We start from the raw sequence: 19,933 nt of genomic DNA on the forward strand, positions 1-19,933 counted from the left end.
CACTGAATTGTTACAGTAGGAATGAATTTGTGAATATTACACTTTTTATTTCTTCATTGTTGCATGCCATTCATAAGCAGTGCTGGCTCCCCTTCTTTTTTGTCTGCTAAACTGTGTATTTATTCCTGTCCTGTTTGGTACCGTCTGCTGAGCTGTGTATCTAACCCTATCCTGTGTGAAACTCTTGCTGTCCTTGGTGACACTTTAGACATTTCTGGTCACCAGCAAAATGGCTCCGCACTCTGATCCTAAATTTCATTCTCGGTTATCCCTTGGAAACACCCAGATTGGGAGGGGAGGTGACATCACACAGGAGAGCAGACTCCGCCCACTTTTACTGCAGCTGTAATCCAGGCTATTTCTACAGTAGGATTTCTGTAGGATTTCAGCAGTTGCTCCCCCTAGTGTTTAAGAGTGGAAAATATCAAACTTAATTTTTTTTATATTTTGCTCAATTAAAAACAAATAATAAACACAACATTAAAACTTAATTAGTACTTTACATTGTTTCAGTTATTGAAATTTTATTTTTTGGACGACACCTTCCCTTTAAGCAGAGGAGAGAGAACCTTGCTGATCATCAGAGCTTACACTATAGAAGAGAGACTTTGCTGTTTAGAGAGTCACTAGATGAGTCATTTTTCATTTACAAAGTTTAGTCTACTGGGAACCACTGATCGGTGATGGCCCAGGTACTGATCATCACTGTATATGGTATAATTTGTAAGATATATCTTACCACTCCCACAATTGACATCACTGGTCTCTGCAATTCATTAATTCAGACCATACATACTGACAGTGCGTTCTGCTCTGTTGACGGGCTTGTTACTGCAGATCTGAACAGAGTGCGCTGTTAGGTCCTGTGCACACAACTGCGTTTTATACTGCAGAAAATATTCATAACCTTTGCTACAGTCCTTCCCCAGCAAAAAGAATGTGCATGTCACTTCTTTTCCGCAGGTACCTGCGGTTTTTGCCATAGATAATGGTAAAAAAACGCAGGGAACAACCTGCGAAAAATTTGCGTCAATACCACGGCAAACCCGCATGCGTTTGGGTGCGGTTAGCTGCGTTTTTTTACCGCAGATGCAGTAATCTTTCAGAGGGTACAGAATTCTCTTAAAGTGAACCTGTCATCAGAAATTTTGCTTTAAACCTAAAAATTTCCCCCTCTGCAGCTCGTGGGCTGCATTCTAGCAAGGGTCCTGTACTTTTTGTGCCCCCTTTGAAACCAATTAAACACTTTATAAAGTTGTACCTTTTTGTTTGCAATTCTTGTAAATTATCCATGGGGGCGGGCTCTCTTGCGTCCGTTGCTGTCCCTCCTGCAGATTGACGCCGTCCCCCATTGCTCTATTTCATATCCCAGGACGCCGCCCACTGCGCCCGAGGTCCCGTGCACGCGAGGACCGCTGGTCACGTGGTTGCAGGCACGAGATTATGGGCGGCGCTGTGATTGCATCGCAAGTGCCCGCCCATAATCTCTTGCTCGTCCTTTCCCCTCTGCCTCCAGTGTTCTGCGCAAGCGCTGGAAGATGACCGACGTCACCTCCTTCCCATCCTGCCCTGCAGCAGGAAATAGATGGGAGGAGCGGAGCAGCACAGCACAGGATACAAAAAAAAAAAAAAAGTTTAGTACTTTTCAGAAGACAATGTGTGTCTTTGTTTGATTTTACATTTTTTTTTTTTTTTACTGTGTACGTCGCTCAGATCCTCTCCGCGTTTCCTCGTATCCTGTGGTGGCCTGCTCCGCTCCTCTCATCTATTTCCTGCTGCAGGGCAGGATGGGAAGGAGGTGACGTCGGGTTACTCTTCCAGTGCTTGCGCAGAACACTGGAGTCAGAGGGGAGATCGCAGCCACGAGATTATGGGCGGGCACTTGCGATGGGATCTCAGCGCCGCCCATAATCTGGTGCCTGCGACCACGTCACCAGTGGTCCTCGCGTGCACGGGACCTCAGGAGGCGTCCTGGGATATGAAATGGAGCACAATGGGGGACGGCGTTAATCTGCAGGAGGGACAGCAACGGACGCAAGAGAGAGCGATGACAGGTTCCCTTTAAGAAAATTCAATTTTCTAGTGCGCACAGAGCCTTATTGTGCACATCACACACAGCTTAGCCCAGCCCCTGAAATGAGCGTTTCTGATGAGAGGGCAGAGGCTGCAACAGTGCCCATAGCCTGTGCCCCCTGATGACGCTTCATTTCAGTGAGGGATTAGAGGATCTGACAGTGACCATAGCCTGAGCCCCCTGATTAAGCTTCATTTGAGTATACAAACATGCACTGGGATTCTTAAACGAGGAGTTATTAGAGGAAGAGGGAAAAAAATAGAATAGCATTTATGTAGTTTAGTTAGGGAACAGTAGGGAATTTTTAATGCAATATATTAGAAAATAATTCATATTATAACGCTATATAGATAGGAATTTATAATGAAGATTACTCTGGCTTTCGGACCATCCCTTTAAGATTTTAGTTTTACTGATTGCTAGGGGCTACTGGGCCTTCAATGGGCTGGTTAGTGAATTCTCAGTTTTAAATTCATGGTATGAGATTTTAAGACAGGCAAAAAAAAAATAAAGTAAAGCATTATATCGAGAGAGGATACTTACAAAGCTCCAAGACCCTAACCAGTTTCAGGCATCCCGCCCTATGTTTGTAAAATTCTTAATCATACAGATACAGGAGCTTTAACTGTTGCAGAGTTGTGGAGATCCGTAAGACTAGAATACCACTGACAGCTAATTACAAATAATGCAAAAGAATACACTTTACCACAAGTGAGTCATCAATTCTAATCCTTACAAGCACATGCATGGTTAATATGTGAGCTCATTATGATGCACATTGACCCATGACAACCATTACCCAGAATGCTAAGTAAAGTGGGCATATAGCCAACGGCTAGATTATAGGCTCTGCCAATGATAATACGGACAAAGGGCAGAACCACTGGCCTTGCACAAAAGGGACTCCATTCTAAACCAAGAGCTGTAAGTGCACAAATCAAGAGGGTACCAATAAATATTCAAACGATTTTACCACCCTCTGAATGTTTTGACATGCTGTGGATATTACGGAATAATACAAATATACAAGTTTGGTCACCAAGTTTTACCCATTTAAAGTACGGCTACCACACTTAAGGCCTCTTTCACAGTATACTAGAATGCTGTTATATATATATATATATATATATATATATATATATATATATATATATATATATAAAAAGTCTCAAATCCCTTCTGATAGCTTAATGTTAAAGACCCATCCTACATCATCCAGTTTCCCCCAATTCTGCACCTACGCAAGAGCACTTGTCTGCCCTGGCAGAGCAAAGTTTAGTAGAGTGCATGAGTCGGCTTTACTTCTAGGTCATCAGTGCTCTTAGGGCTTTCCAAGTGCATGCACACTACAGTAGTTTGCTCTGCCCACAGTAGAGCAAATAAAATTGCACTCGCACATGAGCGCAGTTGGGGAAGACCTAGGACACGTCCATCCACATGAAGATGAGAAGGAGGCGGCCAAGATCAAAATTGCCCAACGGACCGGACCATGCCGCCTGTGAGTATAATAAAAGGTCTTTTTATTTGGGATCTGCAGGAGGGGGGGGGGAATTAGGTTTTTTTCAACAGCATTCTATTATACTTTAAAGACGCTTTAAATGTGGTGGCCATACTTTATATGTTAAAATCAGGTGAACGGTTCTGCATCCACATTTTAAAAGGGTTGTCCCCCTTTCAAAAATATCTGCAACCCCCGAAGCAGTATTATAAAATAAACCACTTTTTATTCATGTTGACAGCCAGTGAGTTATGCGCATGAAGATGGAGCGCCATATTTGCACTGTGCATACTCTGCACTGACCACATTATATGGTGATTCTTTAAAGTGAATTACAAAGAAGAGATTTTTCCATTATCGTATGAGTAAGCCACTTTGGGTTTCCCATAATTATTATATGAGACGTTTGTGGCATTTTTAAATAATTATATATGTAACTTATTATATACTACTGGACATATTTGTCATTTTTGTTACTTTGTGTGTGTGTAGACTCTAAATTTATGTGGTGCTTTATATTTCTTTAATTATATACAATTATTTTGCCACATGGCTGGCAGCATCCCTTGGATACTTTGTTTATCTGTGGTGCCCATATTTCCTTTTAGCGCCAGGAGAGCAGTGATCTGCATACATCCAAGATTTCCACAAAGGAGACTGTTGCTGCATGCACTTCCTGAAAATAGTGATTTTTACATAAAGAGTGAAATATTTAAAAATGAGCTGAGGAGGCTGACGATCCTGGAGATCGATGTCCAGCCCGTAGCTCTGAACACCTAATTTACACAGTAAGGAAAAAAATTAAATTTCCCTGCAATAACTCATCTGATCAAAACTATAAAAGGTACCGTATTTTTCAGACTATAAGACGCACCCTGGTTTTAGAGAAGGAAAATAGGAAAAAAAAATTTAAGCAAAAAATGTGGTCAAGACACACTGTTATGGGGCGAGGATCTGCTGCTGACACTATTATGGGGGTAATGTCCCCAAATTCTCTACTAAAGGTACCCCATCCTGGTAATGATCCTCCTGCCTTGTGTATATACATGTCCCTCCTCCTGGTATAGCCCCATCTTGCTATATACTGCCATCCTGGTATGTGCTCCCATCCTGCTATATACACCATCATCCTGCTCATATACCCCCATCATCCTGATCATATACCCCCATCATCCTGCTATGTCCTGCATCCTGTGGCACACAAAAAAAAAAAAAATAAAAAACGTTTACACTCGCCTTTTGTTGCTCCACGCAGCGTGGCTCCTCCTCCTGTCTGCCGGCAGTGCTGTGTTGAGCCGCCACGATCCCTGCAGCATCGCGATGTCCTCCTGTCTGCCGGCGCGACTGTGTGGACACGTGCGCACAGCGATGACGTCATCGCTGTGAGCACCGCTAGTTTCCATACAGCCGCAGTCAGCACAGACAGGAGGACATCGCAGTGCTACAGGGGAATGGCGAGTAGATTAATTCACTGCACCCCGCGCTGATGATGATGCACGGGGAGCAGTGAATACAGCCGCACATAATCACTCCAGGCTGTAGTTGCCACGGGTGATCACGCGAGCTGGCTGTTTACTATGCGCGCATGCCTGCCCATCACCCGCCCACCTGTAGCGCCGGCTTCAGCGCTGAGAGATGAGCGGGAGGATGGGTGTGCATATGGAATGAGCGGGCCCACGTGGTCGCGGCAGGCGCTGCTGCAGCCTGCTCGTGCCCCCGATGACCCGCTCCACCGCAGCACCCTCATCCCTATATTCAGACCATAAGACGCACCCCCCACTTTTCCCCCAACATTTGGGGGGAAAAAAAGTGCATCTTATGGGCCGAAAAATACGGTATTCGTTCATTAAACTTTTTAAGACCTGTATGCCCATATAGATGGTTTAGGATAATAAAAACTGCTCAGAGTCCCTTTAATTGCATAAGGTATTGTAAGGCTACGTTCCCACTATGACTATTTGATGTTGCAGATTTTTTTGCACCATTCTGAACCCAATAGGTTACTTGCATTTTTTTCCCATTGCCTTTTTGAGTGCATGTGATTTTTTTGCTACGGTTTTTGTTTTTAACACCTTCATGACCTATGACACACTGGTACGTTATAAGGCTGCTTTCACACTTTTTTTAGCATGCGTCAAACGTTTAACACAAAAACGGATCCAGTGCAAATGAGTTTTCATTTCAATGCATTTGCAATGGACTCGCATCAACATGCGTTCACCTGCGTTTGCGTGCGTAAGGCTGCACTTTGCGTTCACCTACTTGCATTTCTAAACGCACGTTTTTGGCTTAATTGATTTGACAAAGTTGCCTTTAGAACTTTAGTGCTGAAAACGCATGCTTATTTACCTTTTTTTATGTTTTCAGCGCTTTTTACATGCTTTTTCACCTGCGTTTTGACAGATGCGTTTTGAACATCAAGACACTGCTAAATAAAGTTTAAACAGTCAAACAATGAAAAAAGAAAAAAAAGGATCATGTCTATATTAATGGAAAAAATAATGAAAATAGATATATTTCATTAAATTATAGCGGTAATATACATTTTATCGCTAAAATAGCAATAAATGCATATTTTTCTTAAATTTAATTGTCGGATTGTGTGTGTAAAGGGACATATCAAATCATTATTTTGAAGTCCAAAAAGCATGCGTTTTGGTAGTCAAACGCAGGAATTTGAAGGAATCTTGGTTTTTGCCATTTCTCATTGACTTCAATGTTAGCAAAACGCACCTAAAATGGCAAAAACAACTGACATGCTGCTTTTTTGAACGCATGGTTTTTGCCACAAAATATGCAAATGAAACTCTGCGTTTAGAAACGCAAAGTGCGGTCTGAAAATCACCATTTTCCATAGACTTTGCTAGAAAATCAAAACGCATGCCTTTTGGCATGAAAAAGGGGCTTCTCAAAACGAACCTAAAAAGCACCTGAAACGCAGGTGGAAACGCAAAGTGCTGTCTCAGACTTATAGTGAGGATCCAGCGACTTAAGTTTTTTTTCTTACTTTTTCCAAAAACGCTACTTGTAGCGTTTTTGAACTGTGTCCAAATACTGCAAATTGCTGGATCCTGACTATACTGCACGCAAACGTATGTGAACACTGGCATGCTGCTAGACAGGATCCTGCTTGCTCTACTGAGCATGCCCAGACACCAGCCTGGTGTGATCAGTCTCTGATTCCCCCTCCTTCTCCTCTCTCCCCCGCCTGAGAGCTGCGGAGGCTCGTAACCAAGGTAAGCATCGGGTAACTTGCTTGGATACCCGATGTTTACCTTGGTTACGTGTGCAGGGAGCCCGGCTCCTAGCAGCTGCAGACGCTCATAACCAAGGTAAATATCGGGTATCCAAGCAAGTTACCCGATGTTTACCTTGGTTACGAGCCTCTGCAGCTGTCAGATGTCGGCTCCCTGTCTGTCACGTTCAGTTCCCCTCACTCCCGATCACATGACACTAATGCCTGCCCATAAACTTCAAGTGACAGGATCCTGTAAAATAACATTTGCGTTTGCATGCGTTTTTCTTTGTAAAAACAGGATCCGCTTTTACAGCAAAAAAAGTTCATGACGCATGTTAAAAAAAAAAATGTAGTGTGAAAGAAGCCTAAAAGGCCCAGTCACACTAAACAACTTACCAGCGATCCCAACAACGATACAACCTGATAGGGATCGGTGGTAAGTTGCTAGGAGGTCGCTGGTGAGATGTCACACTAAGCGACGCTCCAGCGATCCCACCAGCAACCTGACCTGGCAGGGATCGCTGGAGCGTCGCTACACGTGTAAGCATGCTGCGCTTGGTAACTAAGGTAAATATCGGGTAACCAACCCGATATTTACCTTGGTTACCAGCGCACACCGCTTAGCGCTGGCTCCCTGCACACCTAGCCACAGTACACATCGGGTTAAATTACCCGATGTGTACTCTGCTACGTGTGCAAGCAGCAGGGAGCCGGCTTCTGCGGACGCTGGTAACCACGGTAAACAGCAGGTAACCAAGAAGCCCTTTCCTTGGTTACCCGATATTTACCTTCGTTACCAGCGTCCGCCGCTCTCACACTGCCAGTGCTGGCTCCCTGTTCCCTGCACTCCTAGCCACAGTACACATCGGGTTAATTACCCGATGTGTACTCCGGCTACGTGTGCAGAGAGCAGGGAGCCGGCACTGACAGCTGAGAGCGTCGGACGCTGGTAACGAAGGTAAATATCGGGTAACCAAGGGAAGGGCTTCTTGGTTACCCGTTGTTTACTGTGGTTACCAGCGTCCGCAGAAGTCGGCTCCTGCTGCCTGCACATTTAGTTGTTGCTCCGTCGCTGTCACACACAGCGATGTGTGCTTCACAGCGGGAGAGCAACAACTAAAAAAATGGCCCAGGACATTCAGCAACAACCAGCGACCTCACAGCAGGGGCCAGGTTGTTGCTGGATGTCACACTAAGCAACATCGCTAGCAAGTTGTGCCTCAGCAGCGATGTTGCCTAGTGTGACGGTACCTTAAGGCTACTTTCACACATCAGTTTTCTGCATTCAGGCACAATCCTTTTATTCCTAATCCAACGCATCCGGCAAAAATGTAAAAACCGTATCCACCGGATCAGTTTTGCCGAATGCGTAAAAAAACAGATCCGCTAGATCCGTTTTGCATCCATTTTTTTTTTTTTGCTGGATCCGTTTTTTCAAAACATTGGAGCATGCTCAATTTACAAAAACTGATCCGGCAGCCGCATCCGATTTTTGCCGCATTGCGCCGGATCCGGCGTCCGTAGGCTTCCATTGTAAAACACGCTGGATCCGGCGCGATGCGTTTTTTTTGCCGGCCAAAAAAAAACGTTACAAGATACGTTGCCTCTGGCCGCCGCTTTAATTAATTTTGCCGCATCCGGAAAAAAACAGATGCAACGCAAAGCCATCAGGCACAATCCGGTAACAATGAAAATCTATGGGGATAAAACGGATGCGGTACCGGATCCGTTTTACCCGTTTTTTCCCGGATTGTGCCTGATGGAAAAAACCTGATGTGTGAAAGTAGCTCAAGTTGTGTGTTTGTGTGTGTCCCTTTAAAACAAGCTTGAACAGCGAGCTTGCATGTTTCCCTGCAGGTCAACTGATCTGATCAGCTGACATGTGCAGCTAACAGGCCTGTTAATCAGTTAAATCCCACTGTCAATCTCTGACAGCGGAATTTAACGCGATACGTTAGGGAGCGCATCCATTCCCCGTCCCCATTAGCAGCTCCGTTACGTGATCACAGGGGATGCTGATCAGTTGTCATGATAGCCAGGACTCAGCTGATGACTCAAGACTAGTTCTTGTGAAGACAAGAGATCTGCATTTCTGAAGCACTGCTCTGTACAGCAGAAGCAATTTGATTATATCAACTTCAAGTCCCCTAATGGGACTAGTAAAAAAAAAAAAAAGTTCAACTCACCCCATTGAAAATAAATAAAATTAAAAAAAAAAATACACATTTGGCATCACCACGTTCAGAAATGCACGATCAAAATATAAAATAATTCAATCTCATCGGTAGAGTGTAATGATAAAGAAAAATTCAAAGTGCCAGAATTCCTTTTTTTTTTGTTCGCTGCAATGTTGCAATAAGAGGTGATCAAAACATCACATCTACACAAAAATGGTATAAGTAAAAAAGTCAGCTCAAGATGCAAAAAAATAAGCCGTCACGGAGGCCCAGATCACAAAAATAAGAACATTACAGGTCTCAAAACGGTGACAATAGCGCAAATTCTTTATTTCTTTTACAAACTTCTGAAGTTTTTTTGCACTTAAATAAATAGTAATTAAATAACTATTCATGTTTTGTACCTATGAACTCATACTGACATGGGTAATCATACTGCCAGGTCAGTTTTACTTTTTTTATAGTAACCATGGTAAATTTAAAAAAAAAAAAACAAAAAAAAAAAAAAAAACACCACACAATCCTAGAATTGCACTTTTTTGGCCAATTTCACCGCAATTGCAATCCCCCCCCCCCCCCGTACAATAAGTAGCAGAATGAATGGTGTCAATCAAGAGAACAACTCATCCCACAGAATGTTTTTGATACTTCCTGGTATTTGACTTTGGCAAAACTTTATTGATACAGTCATGTGTCGTTTACATGTGTTTTTAGAGCTTTTCTGCAGCGTAAACTGACTAACCGTGTGTTTATTCTACCTGCAGATGTTATGCATCTAATGGAATTCTAAGGGGGAAGTCTGCACATAAAACTCAGCATATCTGCAAAAGAAATTTACATGTTGCGCATTTCAAAAACACACCACAGGTCAGAACAGAAAAAACTAGGCATGACAATCCTATAAATCACAGGCAATTAGCAGGAACTGTAAGGTGCTTCATATATTTGTGCGGTGAATATACACAACATCAAACACTCACCCCAAACACATTGTAAGAACTTCACCTAAGCCTCTATTTAGCTTAAGTCCTAAAAAAAACTTTGATGAAAAAAAAACAAACTCAAAAGAAGGAAGGTTGTGTTAATTCAGCAGATTGGGATTACCGACTACAACACAAATATGACAGGTGGACTTGTTCATAGTTGTAGCTGATCAAAGCATCGAGCAGGACAGTCTTCAGTTTTCTTTTCCTTTAACTATACACAATAGCCTTTGAAGTTAATCATACAACTGTAGCTTCATCTATGTGTTGTTCTAGCTCACAACAGCTTGCACAGGGATCCCCATTAGGGCCAACTCACATTAGTGGCTTTCCTAATAGACATGTGGGAATATAAAATTACAGTATGTACTTACATGAGTAGTTATTTTCATGTTTATGAGATTGTTTTCTCAGAAGTGGTGAAACTTGATATGAAGGAGGGGGCGGGGGGGTAATGGGATGGGTTGTTGGGGTTGATTTCCTTTGTTTTCTAAGGGTGCGTGCCCACGATCAGTATTTGCAGTGGTTTGGACACAGGCTACGTCAGCTGCGTCCAAACCGCTGCAGTGTATAGTAGAAGCATAGTGGACGGGATTCCTAGAAATCCCGTGCCCACTATGCTTCTTTTTTTCCGCAGCAAACACTGACCTGCGGAACGTCTTTCCAGACCGCAGCATGTGAATTGTTTGCTGCGGAATTGCATGCGTCCTCCGTAGGGAGAACACAAGCAGGAGACCGCAACGCACTGAACCCTGATCGTGGGTAAGAGCAGCTGCGGTCTCCTGCGGAGGAGACATGCGGCCCCCCGGTCAGGACTCATACCCTAATACTACCGTGTTTAAATGAAAATAAGACAGTCATTTTTTGCTTTGAAAGATGCGCAAGGGCTTATTTTCACAAGAACAACAATTTACATTTATTCTTGAACAAACAAAAAAAAAAAAAAATCAACAATAATTCAAATGTCATGACATTCTGGAACATCAACATTTTGTGTTAATCCTATTACTGGTTCAGATGCACATTTTCTTATCTGATCTGCTGTTCTCATAGTACAGAACCAGTCCTATAGTGGAGAATACATACCATATTTATAAAGATTTAAATTATTATCTGCTTAAATTTATTATTCACCATGTACTGCAAAGTTTACCCCCAAAAGAGAGTAGACGCCCTCTAAAAGAATCACACTTAGGCCTAAGACACATGGCATGAAAATTGGAGCGAGTGGAATGCAATAAAACATCACATTCCACTTGGATTAATATTACTCTATGTGCCAGCACCCATGAGCAATTATTTTCTCAGCCCTAATCAAACTGAGAAAACAGTCGCTGCATGCTGCGAGTGTAATGCAATCCTTGTTTCTCTTGCACCCATTCAAGTCTATGGGGCGAGAGAAAAAAAAAAAAAAAATCGCGCTACACTCACGGTACCCTGGTGTACCGCGAGTGCAGGGCGAGAATGGCAATAGGCGGCAACAGAGGAGAGACCTCCCCTCCACTGGCCTGCCCCTCGACAGCGCCGACCCGCCCCTGCAGCTGTGGTCCGATCGCATGATTGGACCTCAGTCGCAGTGATACTTGCATGAAACTCCGCTCCCGCTGTGCTGCCAGCGTGAGCAGAGTGTCATGCAAGGATCGCAGTAGTCCCTATGTGGCCCCCACCTTACCAGACTTCAAGCAATTAAGTTGGAAGTGAATGGGCTCTCACATAAAAATCTGCGTCGCTGTCAATCCCCCTGTGATCTACAGTGGTTGGCTCCCCCTGGTGACTAGAGGCAGTATCACCCGCGTTGAGTGGTAGTGGTTCCCAGTTTGTGAGCTTCGTTTTGAAGTAGGGCTTATATTTTAAGGATACTCAAAAAAGCACCCAAAATCCTACTATGACTTATTTTCGGGGTAGGTCTTCGGTATTAGGATATGTGAATGTTTAGCATTTGGTTGAGAAATTTCTGCACCTCTTGGTAAGAAACACGCAGTGGCAAAACGCTTTTTATTACTGTGTTTTCAGTACAGAATTTTCCCATTCATAAGAATGGGTGAAATCTGCAGCAAAAATTGACATGCTCCAGATTTCAATCTGCAAGGAGAAAATACTCAACGTGTGCATGAGACTTCAGGATTCTCATTCACTTTGCTGGCATAAGAATACTCTTCTGGTTGTGTGACAAATCTGAACTCAAAAACCGCAATGAAAACTTAATGTGTGCAAACAGCCTTAAAATTCAATAAAATAGTATAACAAAAAAAATGTAGCATGTATGGCACTGAACTCTACTGTACGAACGGTGAATCAGATCAGTTGAATTTACTTAATGACACAGATTGTGTGATTGTCAGAGATACGGACCACCACACACTGTGGACATGTCCATCTTCTCTGGAGTTGACTGGCCCGATTGTTTACAAAGTCTCATGACTAGCATAAGAGCAAACACACTAGGTGAAGCCAAATCATGTTAGTTATAGCAAAATTATGGCAATATGCCAAGCTTTTGTAAAATGAGTGCACTAAAGAGAACGCACCGAGATTAAAAGGTATTCCGTGTCCATAAAGTTGGCAACTCCCCGATAGCCGATTATCTGGCCACAAAGATACAAGATAGTTCTAATCTTGGCACATATGGGCACCACCGTGGTTCAGTGGTTAGCATTGTAGTCTTGTAGCGCTGAGGTCCTGGGTTCAAATCCACCAGGACACCATCTGCAGGGAGTTTGTATGTTCCACCTGTGTTTGCTTTGCCTCCCATACTCCAAAGACATACTTATAGGGAATTTAGATTGTGAGCCCCAACGGGGACAGTATGGAATTAATCACGCTACATGAGTAAATAAATACCCTCCAATGCATCAGGTGTGTTTGATGGGAGCTTATACTATTACAATAGAAACGAGAGATCCTTATGTCATGGTCCTGTGGTCTGTGGCCTTTAGAAGGTAGTCCTGCAACCCGCCACCTACCTCTTGAAATCCCAGGGGCCTGTGCTGATTAGTAGACATGGCATCATGCGTGCATCACAATAATGCATCACTGAACCTACAAATCTAAAGGATTCTGGTGGCAAAAGGAGGTATGCGCTACTCCCTTCTTGTGACCGTAGACTACCATTGAAGCTGGACCAGGGTCCTGCAAATCAAATGATCTCAAATAAACAAGGATTGGCATGTGGAAATTGATCCCTTGGCACAAGTACTGCCCGAAGTCAAATACCAGATTTTTTTTCTATAAGAAACATTTATGCCCGACAAATCTTTCCAGTATGCCTATGAGGTTAGTTGTTAAAAGTGTGTCAGCAATTCTGACCCTAACTAACTGCCTACAGTAGACAGGGTACAAGTGGTTATACACGTTTACCGTTTCTACAATAGCAAGAATGCAAAAATAAAGTGAATTTTAGCGATCAGCGCTCTCAACTCCATGCAATAAAGGGGGTTCTGCGGTCATGTGATATGGATGACTGATCAGATTGGTGAGAGTTCAACACTGGGCTCCGCCCATGATTTGCTGTTATTGGCTCCGATGGCTCTACATTCAAGGTGGGGAGGAACTGAGAACTGCACATCAGCTCCTATCCTCTTGTCCTGCTGTAATCAGCGCACAAAAGCAGAGGAGCCGGGATGTGGAGCCCTTAATGGGAATCTGTCACCAGATTTTCACTACCTAATCTGAGAGCAGCATAATGTATAGGTAGAGACCCTGATTCCAGCGATGTGTCACTTACTGGAATGTTTGCTGCGATCACCAGAGGACTAGTAAATCTGCTGTCATGTAGTCCTCTGTATTCATGAGCTGTGTATAACTCCGCCACTAATTGTGCATAGGCAGAAAGCTACCGATCTGTGGTGAGGACAGGGTTATATAAGGTTCAGCATTTAGAGAACTTCTAGATCTGCAGCAAAGAAAGCAATTTTTAGTAACGTGAGGGGGGTAAAAACCTAGTAACAGTCCCATTTTTAACCACTGGACATCACCCTAAGATCTGTGAGGCTGACCATCCTGACACATATTGCAAGGATGAATATATAGCAGACAATTTATAAGGATTGGACTGCTCCCTCCATTCTTATTAACTTGGCACTCTAATTATGGGGTGAAAATAACTAAAGATTTAATTTATTTCACACAGGCAATCCACTTGTATAAGCAATTCATATTTTGGCTTATCATTAGGCTTTCGTCAGGGCTAAAGATATACAAAAAAAGGACAAAACTAAGATGACAAACTGTAAGGTATATGAAGCGAAGAATTATACAAAAATATTACATGGATAAAAAAAAATTAGTACATTTACGCTGAATGTCAGATATAGGCTGCACGGAGAACCTGTGATAAGTCTCTTCCAGTGACACTACCCCCCAACTAGACCCATACAGGCGACATCTCTCAGTAATGTTGATGTCACTTCCAGCTGTGGACAGAAAGCCCTCACACTTTGGCAAGACAAATTGCCCGCCCCACATGTATCAGCTTTATTTAAAGCACCACTCCAGCTCCGCTGGAGTGGCGCTTTCAATCCCCTGGCCCGTCATATACTCACCTTCTGGCAGCTTCACCTTTTAGTCTCACCATTACGTTGGGCTCAGGCAATTTTGACCTGTCTGCTGCTCCACTGTGTCATGGAGCACAACAGAGGTCACAACTCAATATATCTCTGAGATCTTCGTTCTGGCTCTCTTAGGCCCTGTGCGCACGCTGCGGATTTGCCGCAGAAAATTTGTCTAACATTGCTGCAGTTATTCCCCAGCAAATCCAATGGTTTTTAAAAAAAAATGCTGTATGCACACTGTTTTTTTTTTTATACCCTCGGATTTTCCGCTGCGGAATTAATGAGCGTGTCACTTCTTTTCCGTAGGTACCTGCGGTTTTTGCCATAGATAATGGTAAAAATCCGCGGGGACCAACTTGGGGAAAATCCGCGGTAAATCCTCAGCAAAATGCGGGTGCGGTTTTACCGTGGTTTTTCCCGCGGGTGCTGGATTCTTTCAGAGGGTCCGTTTTTTTCTTAAGAAAAAGGCACTTTCTAGTGCGCACATAGCCTCAGATGCATTGAAAGCTTGTGTTTTAACTTATGATTTCCGACCAGTCAGACGTTACTGCCTAAAGATGGCGTCGTGGGACCGTAGCGGTGTTGGTAAAATGTGAAGATGCTGGAAGATGAGTATATGGCAGGAGACGTACATTTAAAGCGCCAATCCAATGATAAAAAAAAAAAAATAAAAAAAAAAAGAACAAAAGCGCTGGGGTGGTGCTTTAAAGGGAAACTGTCAGCAGAAATTTTGCACTAAACCTAAAAGATTCCCCCTCTGCAGCTCCTGGGCTGCATTCTAGCAATGTTCCTGTTGTTCTTGTGCCCCCTTTCGGACCAAAATAAAGACTTTATAAAGTGGTACCTTTTTGTATGCAGATACTGTAAATGGGACACGGGGCCGGGCTGCCTGGTGTCCGTTATTCTGCCTCCTGCCGCTTTAGGCCGCCCCCCATCGCTCATTTCTATAGCTGTGGACGCCGCCCAGTGCTCGAGAGGTCCCCGCGCATGCCCAGTGCTCATCTCTCATGGATGAGCACTGTGCTCAGTGTCACCGCTGGTGACGTGTGCGCAGGCTTTAGATTATGGGCGGCGCCTGCGCGGGCCTGCTGACCCCACGTTACCTCTTTCCCATCTTCCCATCAGGCAGGAAATAGATGGGAGGAGCGCGGAGCAGGACACCACCGATCAGGATTAGACACAGGATTGTCCTGCTCTGTGCTCCTCCCATCTATTTCCTGCCTCAGGGTAAGATGGAAAAAAGGTAACCTGGGGTCAGCAGGCCCGCGCTTGCGCAGAACGAAGGAGACAGAGGAGGAAAGCGCGGTCACGCGATTATGGGCGGTTACTTAGTAATGAAAATCAAAGCGCCGCCCATAATCTAAAGCCTGCGCACACGTCACCAGCGGTGACACTGAGCACAGCCATCCAGCTTAAATGTACTATATTTTATCCATGTAATATTTTTATATTATTGTTTGGTTCATATGATTTACAGTTCCCTAGTTTTGTATATCTTTAGTTCTGATAAAGGCCTTATGACAGGCCGAAACATCAAATTACTTATATACTAGTAGATAGCCTGTGTGAAATAACATTTCTTTACCTCATAATTGTACTGACAAGTTCATAATTTTTGTTATATCTGGAGAGGAATCTGACTTGAGCCCCAACCTGAGAGGATTGCCCTGTAGCTTTCCTAGTTTTAAGATTCCTCCATTCTTAGTTAGCTATTAAAAAGTATCAAGTGCTGAGAACTTAAAGGGGTGTCCACTACTTGCACAAGCCCTTCTCATTCCCCAGGTTCACCTCCATAAAAATAAACTATACTCACGACTCTGGTACGGTTCCAGTGATGTTGTAACTTGTGTTCACAGGGCCCCCACGACTAAGGCCCCTTTGACACATCAGTTTTTTGCCATCAGTCACAATCAGTTTTCTCAAAGGATCCATCGCAGACTGTGGCTAAACTGATGCGACTGATCCGACTAGCTGGGGGCTAGATAATAATTGGAGCATGTTCAGTTAAAAAAAACAAACTAATCCGTCGCCGGATTCCCTCATTTGACAGATGACGAGGATCCTGCACCCATAGGCTTCCATTCTACCAAACGACGAACGGCGATGGAACCCTCGCTGTCCGTTTTTTCGGCGTACACTAAAAAACGTTACTTTGGTTGTTGTCTCCGTCCGACAGACAAACATTTTTTGACGGATCTGTTGGACAGATGAAACGTGAGGCCATCCGTCGCTAGTCGATGAGAAAAAAAAAAAACGGGTCCAGCCGCATCAGTTTCCAGATCCATTTTCAAAATTTGACTGATGGCAAAAAAACTGATGTGTGAAAGGGGCCTAATCAGCGCCAGCTTCCTTCGCCCCGCTTTCGATCGTTTAAGTAATTAACAGGAAGAGAGTTCTGCAACTGCCATTCACTTAACCATACGAAGGCGGGGAGAAGGAAGCAGGCACTGATTGGTTATGGGGCTCGCGTGTCATAATGTCACATGGGCTGCGGGAACATGACTTCAGACATCGCTGGAACTGCGACCGCACTAAGGGGAATATAGGCTGTCATTTTATGGGGGCGAATGTTGAGAATGAGAATAGGTTGTCCAAGTAGTGGACACCCCCTTTAATTTTGATTGCATTTAGATAGCCCCATACACCTTCCGTACTATTATTACTTAAAGGGAACCTGTCATCAGGAATTTGGCTTTCAACCTAAACGTTTCCCCCTCTGCAGCTCCTGGGCTGCATTCTAGGAAGGTTTCTGTACTTTTTGTGCCCCTTTTTAAACCAAAATAAACACTTTATAAACTTGTACCTTTCTGTTTGAAAATCTTGTTAATTTTCCATGGGGGCGGGCCGTGTGGCGTCCGTTGCTGTAGCTTACGCCGTCCCCCATGCTCCAAATCATGCCTCATAACGCCGCCCACTGCGCCGAGGTCCCGTGCACGCCGGGACACCTAGTGACGTGGTCGCATGCACGAGAGTATGGGCGGCGCTGTGATTGCATCGCAAGTGCCCGCCCATACTCTCGTGCCCGCCCTTTCCCCACTGCCTCCAGCGTTCTGCGCCGGCCCGACGTCACCTCCTTCCCATCGTACCCTGCAGCAGGAAATAGATGGGAGGAGCGGAGCACAGGAGAAGCAGAGGATCTGAGCGACGTACAGAGGGGAGAGCGCGCACACGAGAGTATGGGCGCGCACTTGCGATGCAATCACAGCGCCGCCCATACTCTCGTGCCTGCGACCACGTCACTAGGTGTCCCGGCGTGCACGGGACCTCGGCGCAGTGGGCGGCGTTATGAGGCATGATTTGGAGCATGGGGGACGGCGTAAGCTACAGCAACGGACGCCACACGGCCCGCCCCCATGGACGATTAACAAGATTTTCAAACAGAAAGGTACAAGTTTATAAAGTGTTTATTTTGGTTTAAAAAGGGGCACAAAAAGTACAAAAACCTTCCTAGAATGCAGCCCAGGAGCTGCAGAGGGGGAAACGTTTAGGTTGAAAGCCAAATTCCTGATGACAGGTTCCCTTTAATCATGGGGTGTTGAGTTGCCTTGGCAGCCGTGGTCCCCAATCACTAACATGGTGCTCTATGTAAGCCCAGTCGCACATAAGGCTGCACGTGAGGCCATGATTTCACCTATATAGTGCAATACCAAAGTATCAGATGATCACAAGGTCATGTCCCCTAACATTACTACTAGTATAACCAGTGAAAAGAAAATTAATGGAAAAATGTAAAATTGCCTTTTGGTCCCCATACTCCACCCCCCCCCTCCTCAAAAAGCCCCAAAGTAACCAGAACTGTAGGAAAAAAAAGTGGGGACACAAGCTTTATATTGTTAAATTGAGGAGAATCATTTTACCAGGTTTTGTTTTTCCCATTTTTAGTACATTATGTGATAGCACTACAACTCACACTGAAAAGAAAAAAAAAAGCCTCACAAATATAATCAACGGAGAAATATAAACAGTTATGGCTCCTAGAAAATGGGGAGGAAACTGCGTTGTTAAAGGGTTAACGAGAGCCCCCCATGATTGCCCTAATCCTGCCCCGCACCCTGTAGTGTTCTGTATCAGCCTCACATTATCCCCTTATCGCCGCCATTGCCCCTCTTCCTCCTCCTGTGTCGCCGTCTCTCGCCGCTTCCACCATACCTCAGACGACGGCCGTCCATTTTGTCCCAGCCATAACACGCCCTATTTAGGAGCGGCTCTCTGCTCGGTTTTACGGCATGAAGGCAACAATTTACCACAAAGATTTCCCGAATTACCGAGGAGGTCTCTTCAGGTCCGGGTTTTCTCCTGTAGGCCCGGCTGCGCCCGCTCACCTCGCGAAGCCGTCTCTCACACTCCAACCGCCGCCATTAGCTGCTCGACTGCGGGGTCTCTCCAGCTCAACAGCAGGGGCAGTTAGAGGACGTGCTTCCCTCTGCTGGTGACTAGTAACACGCATGCGCAACAATACTGTAACCCGAGAGTTACCTCATGGCGGGATTTGCCTAATACGCATGCGCCGAGAAAATTCCCTCAAACTGCAGCTTTTGTGTCTTTCCAACAGCAGAATTGTGTCACATTTTCCACCATGTTTGTAGTAAAACTTCATGCCTACATTGCTCAAGTGCAAATCTGCGTAATTATGCAACTAAGGCTACACAACAGTATATTCGGTCCGTGTGGAAAATGGGACCACAGTGGGAAGGTTGGGGAAAAAAAACCCAGCATGAGCAATACTCGAGACTATATAGCACAAAAATATGGTATCCGTCCAGTTTTACCGTATCAATTGCAATTACTAACATGAGACTTTTCACATGGATGATTGTAAAATCATCGCCGTATGCACTAGCTTTGTCCATTTTCTGGGGATGAGACTCTAGACCAGGGGTGGGCAATTACATTTCTCACGGGGCCGCATGAGAACTTGGGATCCTTTTAGAGGGGCGGACTGATATAATTAACTCAATTCTACCCAATATTGTGTATATATATATATATATATATATATATACATACATATATACACACACACACACACGCTACATCACTATATACTGCACCTGTAATACATTACATCACTATATACTGTACCTGTAATACATTACAGCACTATATACTGCACCTGTAATACATTACAGCACTATATACTGCACCTGTAATACATGACAGCACTATATACTGCCCCTGTAATACATTACATCACTATATACTGCCCCTGTAATACATTACATCACTATATACTGCCCCTGTAATACATGACATCACTATATACTGCCCCTGTAATACATTGCATCACTATATACTGCCCCTTTAATACATTACAGCACTATATACTGCCCCTGGAATGCATTACAGCACTATATACTGCCCCTGGAATGCATTACAGCACTATATACTGCCCCTGGAATGCATTATGTGGCGC

At 44.2% G+C, this 19,933-nt stretch overlaps 1 protein-coding gene across 2 annotated transcripts in view; it reads right to left on the reverse strand.

Annotated features, from left to right (window-relative positions):
- Positions 1 to 18,923, reverse strand: part of DIDO1 (death inducer-obliterator 1) — a 111,315-nt gene extending 92,392 nt beyond the window's left edge. For both annotated transcript variants that reach the window (XM_075350418.1, XM_075350417.1), the window contains exon 1: positions 18,786 to 18,923. The gene's annotated coding sequence lies outside the window, so the exon portion shown is untranslated. The remainder of the gene's footprint in view (positions 1 to 18,785) is intronic.
- Positions 18,924 to 19,933: the final 1,010 nt, after the last annotated feature.

This window comes from Anomaloglossus baeobatrachus, chromosome 5 (genome assembly GCF_048569485.1).
Source record: "Anomaloglossus baeobatrachus isolate aAnoBae1 chromosome 5, aAnoBae1.hap1, whole genome shotgun sequence".
Lineage (NCBI taxonomy): Eukaryota > Metazoa > Chordata > Amphibia > Anura > Aromobatidae > Anomaloglossus > Anomaloglossus baeobatrachus.